Genomic DNA, 15,589 nt, shown 5'->3' on the forward strand with positions numbered 1-15,589 from the left:
CTCTTCTGAAAACTGGTGGCCTGTTTCTGGGGATCATAGATGAGTATAAAATTGATGATTCCTTAAATAGTATGATTCATCTAAAAGATGAATAGTATACACCATGGTATACTATTCAGCCATAAGAAATGATGACATCGGATCACTTACAACAAAATGGTGGGATCTTGATAACATTATATGGAGTGAAATAAGTAAATCAGAAAAAAACAAGAACTGCAGGATTCCACACATTGGTGGGACATAAAAACGAAACTAAGAGACATGGACAAGAGTGTGGTGGTTATGGGGGGCAGGGGGAGGGAAGAAGGGAGAGGGGGAGGGGAAGGTGGAGGGGCACAAAGAAAACTAGATAGAAGGTGACGGAGGACAATCTGACTTTGGGTGATGGGTATGCAACATAATTGAATGACAAGATAACCTGGACATGTTTTCTTTGATATATGTACCCTGATTTATTGATGTCACCCCATTAAAATTAATAAAAATTTATTTATTAAAAAAAAAGATGTCAATCTGGACTTCTCATTGGTATATTCACTTAGTAATTTTATTTGTTGGTTTTAAGTTGCTGACCCCAGGAAGAATACATAAACATTTTGTCCAGAGGACATTTTGGCTTCATTACCAAGTTATTGATTATGGTGTCTTACATGTCTTTTCCTGTCTCTGCCTTCCTTTTTTATCACTACCTCCCTACCATCCTGATTTGTTTTGTTGCATTTCTTTTTAATTTTTTTTTAATTTTCATTTTTTACAGAGACAGAGAGAAACTCAGAGATAGGAACAGACAGACAGGAATGGAGAGAGAAGCATCAATTATCAGTTTTTCATTGCGACACCTTAGTTGTTCATTGACTACCTTCTCATATGTGCCTTGACCATGGGCCTTGAGCAGACCAAGTAATACCTTACTCAAGCCAGCGACCTTGGGTCCAAGCTGGTGAGCCTTGCTCAAACCAGATGAGCCTGCACTCAAGCTGGCCACCTCAGAGTTTTGAACCTGGGTCCTCTGCATACCAGTCTGATGCTCTATCCACTGCACCACCACCTGATCAGGCTAAAAGTTAAATTTTTTATACATGTTTTGTCTCTCCTTCTCATTCTCACTTTGATCAACCTTCTTGAACATATGAGATACATTTATAATGACTGCTTTATTGTCATTGTCTACTAATTCTATTTTCTATGCCATTTCTGTGTCTATTTGTATTGATTAATTTTCTCCTCATTATGATTTATATTTTCCTACTTTGTTACATGCTTGTTAATTTTTGATGGGATGTCAGGCATTGCGAATTTTACTTTTTAGGGTGATGGAGTTTTTATATTTTCTTTAGTATTTTGGGAGCATTGTTATGGAATGTAGCTGCTAAGTCACTTAGAAACAATTTGATCATTTGAGACTTGCTTTTAAGTTGTTAGGCAGTTTCTCCATGCATAATTTGGTCCCTTCTTGAGGTAAAACTCTTCTGAGTACTCCACTTGAAATTTCATATTAAGAAGTGGGCATTACCATCTATTCTTGATCTTGTGCAATCTCCAAAAATGATGTAATTTGATCTTTCTGATTATTCTTCCCCATGCCTTTTGTACAATAGTTCCCACACATGTAGTTGGTAATTGTTACTCAGATGAGACTCATTTGGTACCCTGTGTAGATGTCTGGATTTTGCTTTATGTAGATGCTCTCTTTTTTTCTGATAGTTTGTCCTAGCAATCTTAGGTGCTGTATACCCCTTGAATTATCAACTCTGTCTCCTCAACTAAAAAATATTGTCAGACTTTATTAATGACATTTAGTAAATTGAGGCAATTGTTGGTACTGTAGAATTAATGTTTATGTCTCCCAAAGTTTATATGTTGAAGTTTTAATTTCTAAATTGATAGTGTTTGGAGATGAGGTTTTGGTGGTAATTAGGTTTAGGTAAGGTCATGGAGGTGGGGCTTTCATGATGAAATTAGTTCTTTCTAAGCAAAGAAAGAAACCAGAGCTTGCTTGCATGCTCTATTTCTCTCCCTCTCCCTCCCATTCCTTATTCTCTTTCCCTTTCTCCTTATTCTCCTACTGTGTGAGTATGCAGAAAGAGGTGGCTGTCTGAAAGCCAGGAAGAGAGTTCTAACCAGAACTTGACTGTGATAGCAACCTGATCTTAGACTTCCATTCTCCAGAATTGTCAGAAATGAATTTCTGTTGTTGAAGCTACTCAGTCTCTGGTATGTTATTATGGCAGCCTATGCTGAATAATATAGTTGAGCTCACATTATTTTCTTTTTTTTTTTTCAGGTTCAGTGGCCACCTTGCCTATTGTCCAATGTGTGAAAACTGTTGTTTCATATATTTTCTTTATGTTTTTTAATTGTTTAAGGCAGGAAGATAAATTTGTTCTTGTTTTTTCTTCATAGATAGAAGCAGAAGTCTTTTCCAATTAGATTTTGTTTAGAAAATGCAAATTCATTATAATAAAACTTGTATTGAAGTCTAATGCACAGAAACCAGATATTAATTATGAAAAGACCTAAGAAATAGGAAACTTATAGAATTAATAAAAATTTTCCTCAATCTTTTTCTTAACTTTTGATTTGAATGCCATCAAGTTTTTCCCATATTAGTTAATTGAATTAAAATACTACTTTTGAATAACATTTATTCTTTCTCTAATATGGTATAAAAATTAAAGATTTTTGAAGATTCTTGGGGAGTTAAAGATTCTTGTTATGATTCATTGAAAAAGTAGAGGATTGTAAAACAACTTTCCAAGATAAAAATTAAAAATTGCTGCCTATTTCAACAAGATATTTTTCAGACTGTAATGTACCCTTCCTCCATTAATAATGTAGGTAGAGCAGTACTCTTAAACTGGGAGGAGGGTGAAATTGGTGATGAAAGACTTTAGAAGTCATACTACTCATAAAATCTTTTTTTTTAATTTTATTTTTTGTATTTTTCTGAAGTTGGAAACAGGGAGGCAGTTAGACAGACTCCCGCATGCACCCGACTGGGATCCACCTGGCATGCCCACCAGGGGGCGATGCTCTGCCCATCTGGGGCATCACTCTGTTGTGACCAGAGCCATTCTAGCACTTGAGGCAGAGGCCACAGAGCCATCCTCAGCGCCTGGGCCAACTTTGCTCCAATGGAGCCTTGGCTGCGGGAGGGGAAGAGAGGGACAGAGAGGAAGGGAGGGGGAGGGGTGGAGAAGCAGATGGGCGCTTCTCCTGTGTGCCCTGGCCGGGAATTGAACCCGGGACTACTGCACGCCATTCCGACGCTCTACCACTGAGTCAACCAGCCAGGGTCTCATAAAATATTTTTGAAAAAATTTTTTTCTTCATAATCACTCTTGTTTCAACATATTGCTTAACATTCATGGCATAGAGGATGCCAGGAAATCAAGAAGTTCTAACATTTGACAAAGAGATTCTTGTCTTATTTTGCTTCTTCCTGAATCCAAGGGACAAGAGTTAGCATATCAGAAAATATGTCCAGATTAGCTGTAATTTTAATGATAAAATAATACATTCCCAAACCAAACAATAATGACCATGGTATTTTCTGAAACTTAAAATTTTTCCTAATCTTTTATTTTTCTCTGATAGTGGAAAAGCAAGTACTGTGCTTTTGAAGTCTTCTTTAAGCAAAGGTTCAACAGTCAAATACAAAGCCCTGACAGGTTATAGAAGGCAGAAGAAAAAAATGAGAAGATTTTTTTTTTTCTGAAATTGCATTTTTACTTTTTACCTAGAGAGAAGGTATCTTTTAGACATTGTTTTAGATCTCTGGGAATGATTGTGTATTAGGTCTTCAAATGTGTTTATTTTTTTTAGTACCCCTAAAGGGCTTTAGGTAAGAGTAAGCAATCTGATATCCTAGTCTTTGCCTAACTTTTGAAGTAGGTTATCTTTTTTACTCCTTTCACAGCCTGTAAAGAACTTATGGTCTCAGAGACGATGACAAAAAGCAACTGTGCGGACAAAGACTATGGGCTTCAGGCATTGACTGGCTGCTTTCAGTATTCCCTTTCAATTTTGTCATCTTTCAGGGTTTTGTTTGGTATTCAATATAGCTTTTCAGAGACTTAATAGCTTTTCAATATCCAGTGTAAGCAAAGGAACATGTCCAGGATTGATTGTGTGTGTGTACTGACCGGACTGAAAGGCACTTCTGCCTTACTTATCACTCTAACCCTTTGTAATAAAAACACCATGATCTCTTATTGAAAACAAGTGGTATATATAACCAGTTTCCTACCCTGTTAAAGTTAAAGGGGAAAGACTTTTTTTTTTTTAAAAATAGCCCATTGGGACCATTATTACATTTCTCTCTGAATTTTGATATTTGGAGTAAGCTGAGAGAATACAGAGGAACAGGAAATCATAAAACTACCCCCTCAATGCTTTAATTTCATCTCTCCCTGAGTTCCAGGGTTCTTGACCTAGGCCTCATTTAGCTACATTAATGCTTTGCCCATCTCTCTAGCCCTCATGGATATGATAGTCTTGCTTTCTAATGGCTCTACCGACATTTCCCCCCTCCCTCATCTCAATCACCTGGAACACCAAATGATAAATTGAGAGAGTCTAGATAATCGTTTTACTTCCTTGAGAAATAAAACATCAGACACATAGGACAGATTTTGGTAATAATCTTTTATATGCTTTTATTCCAGATATTGAGACTTGATGGTTTGTTCTAATGTACCTGATTGAACAAATCTTTGTAGCTACAATATATGTTGAGTATTATTGATATATAGACCTACAATATATATCGAAAACATTCCTTTGTAGGTGATAATTCCATATGCTATCAGAGAACCATCAAGCTAATATAAATGGATCAGGGGTCTATAGTCTTTGATTTATGCAGAAAACCACAAGTATATCTTAAAATGAAGAGAAGCTTGCATTAGTTTAGAAAGAAGTACCACCCATCAGGACAAGGAATAAGATACTGTATAGAAAGAGGAGACAAATTTATTTCAGTGATTGTGCTGCTATAATTCATATTTCACATAAAATAGATTCTTGAGTTCAATGATGACAGCAATATAAGGGTAATAGACTTCTTCAAGAATTCAAATTGATAACAATGTGGAATATGGAGAAAACTTATTAAAACTCAAGAACATGAAGAAGCTTAAAATACAGCATTAATAAGAGTGGTGAAAGCGGGCATGAATACCTTGTTCCTGATCTTAAGGGGATTGCTTTTAATATTTGTCTATTGAGTATGATGTTGGCTGTGTGTCTGTCATAGATGGCCTTTATCATGTTGAGGTATGTTCCCTGTATTCCCACTTTGCTTTGATCATGAATGGGTACTGGATTTTATCAAATTCTTTTCCTGCATCTATTAAAATTATTGTGGTTTTTCTCCTTCCTTTTGTTTATGTGATGAATCACATTGATTGATTTGTGAATATTGTACCAACCTTGCCTCCCCAGAATAAATCCCACTTGATCATGGTGTATGATTTTTTTCATATATTGCTGGATCTGGTTTGCTAATATTTTGTTGAGGATTTTAGCATAGTTCTGGAAGTCCTAGCCACAGCAATCAGACAAGAAGAAAAAATAAAAGGCATCCAAATTGGAAAAGAAGAAGTAAAACTATCATTATTTGCAGAAGTAAAACTATCATTATTTGATATTGTATATAGAAAACCCTAAAGTCTCATTCAAAAAACTACTAGACCTGATAAATGAATTTAGCAAGGTGGCAGGATATAAAATTAATACTTAGAAATCAGAGGCATTTTTATACACCAACAATTAACTGTCAGAAAGAGAAATTAAGAAAACAATCCTCTTCACTGTTGCAACCAAAAAAATAAAGTACCTAGGAGTAAATTTAACCAAGGAGATTAAAGATTTGTACTCAGAAAATTATAAAACACTGATAAAAGAAATCAAGAAAGATACAAACCAGTGGAAGCATATACTGTGCTCATAGTTAGGAAGAATAAACATAATTAAAATGTCTGTATTACCCAAAGCAATTTATAAATTCAATGCAATACCAATTAAAATACCAATGACATACTTCAAAGATATAGAACACATATTCCAGAAATTTATATGGAACCAAAAAAGAACACGAATAGCCTCAGCAATCTCGAAAAGGAAGAATAAAGTGGGAGGTATCACACTTCCTGGTATCAAGTTATACTACAAGGCCATTGTACTCAAAACAGCCTGGTACTGGCATAAGAACAGGCATATAGATCAATGGAACAGAACAGAGAACCCAGAAATAATCCCATACCTTTATGGACAACTGATATTTGACAAAGGAGGTAAGAGCATACAATGGAGTAAAGACAACCTCTTCAACAAATGGTGTTGGGAAAATTGGACAGCTACCTGCAAAAAAATGACATTAGACCACCAACTTACACCATTCACAAAAATAAACTCAAAATGGATAAAAGACTTAAATGTAAGCCATGAAACCATAAGCATCTTAGAAGAAAACATAGGCAGTAAGCTCTCAGACATCTCTCGCAGCAATATATTTGCTGATTTATCTCCATGGGCAAGGGAAATAAAGGACAGGGTAAACAAATGGGACTATATCAAACTAAAAAGCTTTTGCACAGCTAAAGACAATATGAACAAAATAAAAAGACAAACCACACAATGGGAGAATATATTTGACAATATGTCTGATAAGGGGTTAATAACCAAAATTTATAAAGAACTTGTAAAACTCAACACCAGAAAGATAAACAATCCAATCAAAAAATGGGCAAAAGAAATGAATAGACACTTCTCCAAAGAGGACATACAGATGGCCAATAGGCATATGAAAAAATGCTCAACATCACTAATCATTAGAGAAATGCAAATTAAAACCCCAACTAAATATCACCTCACACCAGTGAGAATGGCGCTCATCAGCAAAACAAAACAACACAAAATAAATGCTCATGAGAATGTGGAGAAAAGGGAACCTTCCTGCACTGCTGGTGGGAATGCAGACTGGTGCAGCCACTGTGGAAAACAGTATGGAAATTCCTCAAAAAATTAAAAATTGAACTGCCTTTTAACTCAGCTGTGCCACTTTTAGGAATATACCCCAAGAACACCGTAGCACTATTTCAAAAGGAGAAATGCACCCCCATGTTTATGGCAGCATTGTTCACAATAGCAAAGATCTGGAAACAGCCCAAGTGTCTGTCACAGGATGAGTGGATTAAAAAGCTTTGGTACATATATACTATGGAATACTATGGGGCCACGAAAAAGAAAAAATCTTACCTTTTGCGACAACATGGATGGACCTGGAAACTATTATGTTAAGTGAAATAAGCCAGGCAGAAAAAGAAAAATATCATCTGACCTCACTCATTTGAGGAATCCAATGAACAATGTGAACTGAGGAATGGAATTGAGACAGAGGAGAGATCAAAGGGACCAGAGGAAGCTGAAGGGAAGGGGGGAGGGTGCCATGGGGAGGGGGCAAGAGAGATGTTGAGGGGAATATGGGGGAGGGTGATGCATTCGCGGCAACACTAGAATCTATTAAACACAATAAATTAAAATCAATAAAATAAAAAAGGAAAAGAAAAAAATACAGCATTAAAACAGGCCAATAATCCTGTTTGAGAAAGTAATCATTGTAGAAGACAGAAATAAACAGTGTGAACCTAGGTGAGGGCCTCTAATGTTCCTGCTAAAAGCCTGGCTCTCTCTCTCTCTCTCTTTCTACCTTTTTTTTATGATTTATTAACAGTTTGGCTTCACATGTGTGAATATATGCTTATGAATTTGTGTTGAGATCAAGAATCTATACACATTACTGCTTAGACGTAATAGAACATTTCATTTTCTTGATTGTCTAAAATGAATCAAGTTTGTCTTGTGAACTCTCTTTGTGTCTCGCTGGGCAGCAGTGGGAGAAAGCCTGAATTTACCAGTTAGTAATGAAACTTCTATCTCTTCCAGTTTAACCAGTCCATTTTGGATTTCTGATTATGTTGGCTATATTCACCCTTTCAGATTTCTCCTTCCCTGCTTCTCTCCAAGTTCATGTCTGGAAATTAAAATGAGGTTTATGTTACTCTGTTGTATTGGAGAAAAAAGTGGTCTGGTAGCTACTAGTCATCCCAAGAATTCTTACTGCTTTTGGCTGTGTAGTGTGGTCCTGGTTTTCCACTGATAGTGTCTGGCCCTTTAAGACATTATGGTGGCACATATGAATGGAGTCCATGGTTGTGGCCGTTTGCCTCCATTTACAATGCCTCTGCTCACAGCGGACTTTTGTTCCAGCCCCAGGCTTTTGTATTTCGCCTGCCTGTTCAGCACTTCTGTGCTCCTTCAGTGGGACACATGGTCATTTCTGGCTCAACTACATGTTATACACAAGCTGTATTTCTCCAAGGGTGTTGCTGTAGTGTAAACCCGTACATTCTGCATAATACGTCTGGTGAATTTTATCTTGCAGCATGTTAGACATTATTGAGACTTTTCCTAGAGATTTACAGCCTCTTCCAAGCTGAACTGGTAAGTTCTGCCACCATCCCTCCAGTGCCGAGGATCTCCTATAACTACTTTGATACTTCTATCTCTTTCTCCCTCCTAATGAGGGGGATGGTTTCATTCTAATGAGGGGAAGAGGAAGACCTGTGCATGTGACCTCTTCACTTTCCTTCTGTATGTCTTCCCATATTCCACAGGGCCAATGGAAGTTGCTTTTCTAGTTCTTTCTGTTTGGCAAGAACGTCTCTCTATGTATTCTACTTTTTCCTCCTTGCTTAGTTCCTGAATGGCAAAGGGATTTTGGAGGAGACGCTGGCTTACTGGTAAAGGCAGACCCGATATTTCTGTTACTCGTGAAATGACTTAGGGGGGAAAAGTCTGGATTGGGAGGCCTTTCTGAAACAAGGCAGAGAATAAAAAAGTTACTATCCACATGATACAGGACTTTCCTACAATATACTTGATAGGTGGCCATTCAATTTTTACCTGTATCTCTCTAGTGACCAACTGTTCCTTGCTGCAAGGCTCCATCCATTTCAGAGTTGAACAGTTGTGTTTATTCCCATGCATTATGTGACCATAATTGGAAAAGACTGAGAGCAAGGAATTTAATCCTTCTTTGCATCCTCCACAGGTCCAAAATAATGCTTTCTACTTAGAAGGCTCTCAATGAACTGTTTGCTGAAATAAAGAATGAATTATATATACTGAGGTGCATTCTGCCACTATAAATCTTCTCTTTTGGTCCTGGTTCTGCTTCCCAGTACTACAGTTTAACAATTCTTCAGATACCTGTAGGTGGTCATTATGTTTTTACATAAGCATTATTTGGACAGAACAAGTATTCTATTTCCTTCAGTTGAATTCTTTAAAGAGAAAAACAGAACACAGCTCTATGGTCATATCAACGGGTGTGATCTATTACTATCAGAAAACATCAGGGAGGTTAAAAGAGAAGAGGAAGTATTTTATGTATAGATATTAAAGAAAAAGGCTTGGAAAAATAAATTCTCTAGTGTGTAAAAGAAGAATTACTGAAATTCTTCATGAAATTACTGCAGAGTCTAGAGTGTATATTTTATAATTAATAAAGCATTTGATATACCTGTCATGAAATTTTACTTGCAAATTTTGGTGAAATTAGCTTGGCTAAAAACAGAATCCTATTGTCTCAAAAAACAATCACTTAGAAGGCTATTAACAAAGGGTAATGAGAAATAGCAGGGATTCTGGATTAGGGCTGTATCCAGAAACCACTGGGTGGAGTCTGAGAGAAGATAGAGTCCTAAGCACAGTTCTGAACGTTTGGAAGAATGAAGTAAAATGCAAATAAATGTATGAAATAACTGTTCCTCAAAGATTCAAGGCTGCAAACATGAACAAAGACTGAAGTGGAACAGAAATGAAGCTAATAAGATATAATTAAAGTAGATAGCCCTACATTCAAAAGCACAAAATGACAACTTACTCTGCTTCAAAATTTTAATGCCAAGATTCAGTCATTTCCACTCAGGTTTGTGTGTAACTTAATGGAGTATCTGTTGAATGAAAAGTATGAGTATGAATGCTAGAGCTGGTTCAGGCAAATCAGAACCTACAAAACGATTAGAGCCAGACACATTTGTTTCAACTCACAGTATTTGATCCAGTGTCTCTGGTAATCTCAAGACTTTTCTAAAAAATTAAAATCAATAGAAATAAAATTTTCATTTCTCTTTGAAAGGTGCTGGCTTCCGTTAACTCATATTTTAGAGAACTATGTCCTTGCAACAATAGTTGAAATTGGGAGGGGGGGCGATTTAGGCATTTAGTTGGTTAGAAGATTTGGGATTTTTTTGTCTGAGATGATCAAATAATATATATATTGTTCAAATTAGGACATGTTTGAGAGTGAAAGGAGACACTATCATTGGAACACTGAGAGACTTGGACGATAGGCACAAACTAACATTTTCCTGGTAAAACTAAGATCTCAGTTACCATGCTAAGTGTGGTCAACTGCTTTTGACTAATTGAATGGGTACCTCCCGATGTTTTGGGGTTGTACTGGCAGCCTTAGGCCTTTATGTTCTGTTGGAAGCTAAGATATTTTTCTCAGTTATTTGTCTCCGCTTTTGAACCAAAATGTATACAATAAATTATCTTTATGATTTGGAAAATTCTTTCCAGGTTTTGAACTCTCAAATATATATTTTTTGCTTACAACAGAACTTAAATTGCATATTTAACCTGTGCATCATGGCAGACTAGAGTTCCAGCAAACTTCCACAGGTTACAATGGTACCTGGGAGACGGATTCCTGAGATGAAGGATTGTAGAGAAGGGTATAGTTTGTCAAGTAAGATGGATGATGTATAGCTTAATGGCAGGCCAAAGATGAACCGCTTTTGAACTGACCTATGAAAGGATCTTGCCATAGGAGGGTAGAAAAATGAACTTCATTAGTGTAAAAAAAAACTTTAATTCAAATCCTAATGCAAAGCCTAAGAGATAACCAACAAAATAAAGTAGTGACAATGCATTTTTAACTTTATTTCTGAATATATATGTTTTAAAAAACTGGGTTTGCATTTTAATCCCTCTGCATGTGACACCAAAATCCTATATTTTTGGTCATGAAAGTCTTTTTATTATTTTTATTAAGTGAAAGGCAGGAAGGCCGACAGACAGGCTCCTGCATAAGCCTGGACCCAGATCCACCCAGCAAGCCCCCTACCTAGTGATGCTCTGCCCATCTGGGGCTGCTGCTCTGTTGCTCGGCAGCCTAGCAGTTTTAGCACCTGAGGCAAGGCCATGGAGCCATCCTCAGTGCCCCGGGACAGCATGCTTAAACCATTCAAGCCATGGCTGCAAGAAGGGAGAGATAGAGAAGGGGGGGGACGGGTAGAGAAGCAGATGGTCGCTTCTCCTGTGTATCCTGACTGGGAATCGAACCCAAGACTTCATACACTAAATCGACGCTCTGCCACGGAGCTAACCAGCCAGGGCCTTGAATGACAGTCTTGAACGCACTAACCCGGACAATCATGAACTTTATACAGTTAAACCAGTCAATAAAGAGAGAGGTTGAAGACCAAAGGGCGTTTAGAGATAAGGCTTACCATGATTTTTGAGCAAAGTTCTGAGTATGTGATTTGTGTCTTTTGAATGTAAGGGAAACAAGCAAGATCATGACATGAGGGAGAGTTAAGTTTACCAGATGCCTTGGAGTTCCACAGGGGAGACAGTGATATTTGCTAATGCGTAAAGTGTGTTGAGCATTCATTAAAGGGCCTGGTGTATGTACGGAGGCTAACGCAGTTATTCCCACTCTGCAGAAGACAACATATGCTGTGTGGAGACCATGGGGGGGAGAACCTAGGCCCACAGCCTCTGAAGACTCGAAGGGACAGTCCATCTGCTCAGGCAGCTGCCTCCATCACAGTAAATGTAGACATGACTCTTACTATTATTTGAATATTGAGAAGCTTAGGAATTGAGAAAATAAATGAATCTTACGTTCAGAAGTCCTCTACCTATGTGTGATGCTTGAAATCTTTCCACATTATTGACCCCATAGACCAGGCATGGCCAACATATGGTCCGCGGGCCGAATTCGGCCCATGTAATGAGTTTATGTGGCTCGTGATTAAACTTTTAATATTCTCCACTACTTTAAAATCTCAGCTACTCAGAAGCAGAAGAGTCTTTGATTATTGGAAATTGAGATATTTAAGAAGATAGTGATATGCAGAAAAGAATTCTGCGTGTGACTAATCTAGGGTTAACTTCCAATAATTGGTCGAATGGATTCACAATACTTTGTTATTTTTAAAAAAAATTCCATTATAAAGATTTACAACTTTTGTACTTATCTGTACTCAGTATAAACTGTTTGACGTTTAGCGGCGACGTGAAACCCACATTCTTTTAAGCAGAGTTTGCCAGTGCGCACCAAAGGTCAAACAATTTGTTCTTTTTGTGGTCAAGTGTGCTGAATGAAGTGGCATTGTAGCATAGACAATAGCTGCAGTTGATAACTGAAAACGTGTCCAGGCTGTTTGTAAAACGAAGTAATTGTTTTATTTGTGATACAACCCCTTCAAGCTCATTCTATTAATTAAATATTGTTTCAATTGATTGCAATACAGTTTGGATATTTATATGGTATGTAATTATATTTTTATTGAAATATATTTTTATTAAAATAATATTGTATATTAAAAACTTTTTTCACTCACATTTATTCCTAAACAAATTACAAAATAAAATTTTGTTTACTTAAATGAATCATTTTTGTATTTAACAGTTTTTAATTTTAATATTTCGTCCGACCCGTGAAAAAAGTTTTCTTTCTAATCTGGCCCGGGGGGAAAAACTGATGGCCAGGCCTGCCATAGACCCTCTCTTTTACCTTATAGCTAAGCCTGTGAACCATGCTCACATTACCAGTATAAATCCTTCTTGACTATGGTGCATGATCATTTTAATATATTGTTTACTTTACTAATATGATATATTTTGTTGGGAACTTTTAGATCTGTGTTTATCAGGAATGTTGGCATGCAATTTTCTGTTCTTTTTTCGGAGTGTCTTTGTCTGGATTTGGCATCAGGGTAATTCTGGCTTCATAGAATGAGTTTAGAAGTGTTCCTTCTTCATTTTTTTGGAATTTTTTTTTTTTTAAAGATAGGCATTAATTATCTTTTGACTGTTCGGTAAAATTCACCTATGTGGCCATGTGGTGCTAGATTTTTGTTTGTTGTGGGTTTTTGAATGTTGATTCAGTTTTGTTACTAGTAATTGGTCTACTCAGATTTTCTGTTTCTTTTTTTGACTCAGTCTTAGAAGACTGTATGTTTTTAGGATTTATCCATTTCTTTTAGTTTGTCCAATTTGTTGGTGTTTAATTATAGTATTCCTTTATAATCTTTTCTATTTATGTAGTGTTGATTATAACTTTTATTTCTGATTTTATTTATGTGGGACTTCTCTCTTTTCTTCTTAATAAGACTGGCTAAATTTTATCAATTTTGTTTATCTTTGCAAAGAAATTGCTCTTAGTTTCATTGATTTTTCAATTGTGTTTTCTTTTAAATTTCTATTTTATTTTTGCTCTGATATTATTTCCTTTCTTCTACTAACTTAGAGCTTTGTTTGTTTTTATTTTATAGTTCCTTTGGATATAAGTTTAGATCATTTGTGTGTGTCTTTACTCTTTGCCTTTACCAGTGAGATTACTGTCTTATATATATATTTTTTTCTTTTTAGCCATTAATGTATTTTTATTAATTTTAATGGGGTGGTATTGATAAATCAGGGTACATATGTTCAGAGAAAACCTCTCCAGATTATTTTGACATTTGATTATGTTACATATCCCTCACCCAAAGTCAAATTGTCTTCAGTCACCTTCTATCTAGTTTTCTTTGTGCCCCTCCCCTCTCCCCCACCCCCTTCCCTTCCTCCCCTCACCCCCTGGTTACCATCACATTCTTCTCCATGTCTCTGAGTCTCATTTTTATGTCCCATCTATGCATGGAATCCTATAGTTCTTAGTTTTTTCTGATTTACTTACTTCACTCAGTATAATGTTATCAAAGTCCATCTATGTTATTATCTTATATATATTTTTTTATTTCTAGTGTTGTCTCTTTTTTTTTCATTTAAATAAGTCTCTTTAACATTTCTTTGAAATGCCAATTCTGTGTTGATGAACTTTGTTAGCATTTTCTGGGAAACTCTTTATCTCTCTTCAACTCTAAATGATAACCTTGCTGGTTTGATTATGATGTATCACTGTGAATATATATTGTCACTCTCTTCAGACCTGAAAAGTTTTTGCTTAAAAATAAGCTAATAGGTTTCCCTTGCATGTAACTAGTTGATAGTTTTCCCTGCTGCTTTTAAAATTTTTATCCTTAATTTTTGAAATTTAAATTATGATGTGTCTTGGTGTTGGTCCCTTTGGTTCATATTCTTTCAGACTTTCTGTTCTTTTTGGACTTAGATGTCTTTTTTTTTTTTCCACCAAGTTAGGGAAGTTTATAGCCATTATTTCTTCTTATTTATTTATGTTTTTTCAAAATGAGAAGCAGGGAGGCAGAGAGACAGACTTCTGCATGCACCCAACCGAGACTTACCCAGCATGCCCACTAGGGGGCGATGCTCTGCCCACCTGGGGTGTTGCTCCATTGCAACCAGAGCCATTCTAGTGCTTGAGGTGGAGGCCATGGAGCCATCCTCAGTGCCCGGGCCAACATTACTCCAATGGAACCTTGGCTGCAGGAGGGGAAGAGAGAGATAGAGAGAATGGAGAGAGGGAAGGGTGGAGAAGCAGATGGGTGCTTTTCCATGTGCCCTGACTGGGAATTGAACCCAGGACTTCCACACACTGGGCTGATGCTCTACTGCTGAGCCAACTGGCCAGGGTCGCCATTATTTCTTCTAATAAGTTTTCTGTCCCTTTTTTCTCTTTTCCCTTATAATGAAAATGTTAGTATGCTTGATGTTGTCCCACAATTTCCTGAAATTATTCTCAGTTTAAAATTTTTTTTCTCTTTTATTGTTCCAATTCTGTGATTTCCACTATAAAGCATTCCAGATCACTAATCCATTCTTCTATATCATCTAAATTGCTATTCATTCTTTGTACTGTAGTTTTCATTTGAATTACTGTATTTTTCAGTTCTGATTGGGTATTTTTTATATTTTCTCTTTGAAGTTCTCACTATGTTTATTGTTCCTTCCTGAGAGTATAATGAGCATCTTTATGACCATTACTTTTAATTCTTTATCTTGTAGACTGCTTATAATTTTGTCTTGTTACTTTGTTTGGAACATATTTTTTTGTCTCCTCATATTGCCTAACTCTTTGTTTTAATATATTAGGTCATTCAGCCATGCCTTAAAAAAGTGGCTTTATGTAGCAATGTTCTATGGAGCCCAGTGGTGCAATAATTCCCAGTCACCAGTGCTGGATGCTTTAGGGGTGTTTGCTGTGTGGGTGTGTGCTCTTTCTTGTGGTTGGACTGCAGTTGTTGCTGTGATACAGTAGGTGGGGCTTTTACCTGTCCTGGTTGTTTGTGATCTGTGGTTGAGACTGCTGTGGGTACATTGGTAATCA

Source organism: Saccopteryx leptura, chromosome 1, assembly GCF_036850995.1.
Source record: "Saccopteryx leptura isolate mSacLep1 chromosome 1, mSacLep1_pri_phased_curated, whole genome shotgun sequence".
NCBI classification, from domain to species: domain Eukaryota; kingdom Metazoa; phylum Chordata; class Mammalia; order Chiroptera; family Emballonuridae; genus Saccopteryx; species Saccopteryx leptura.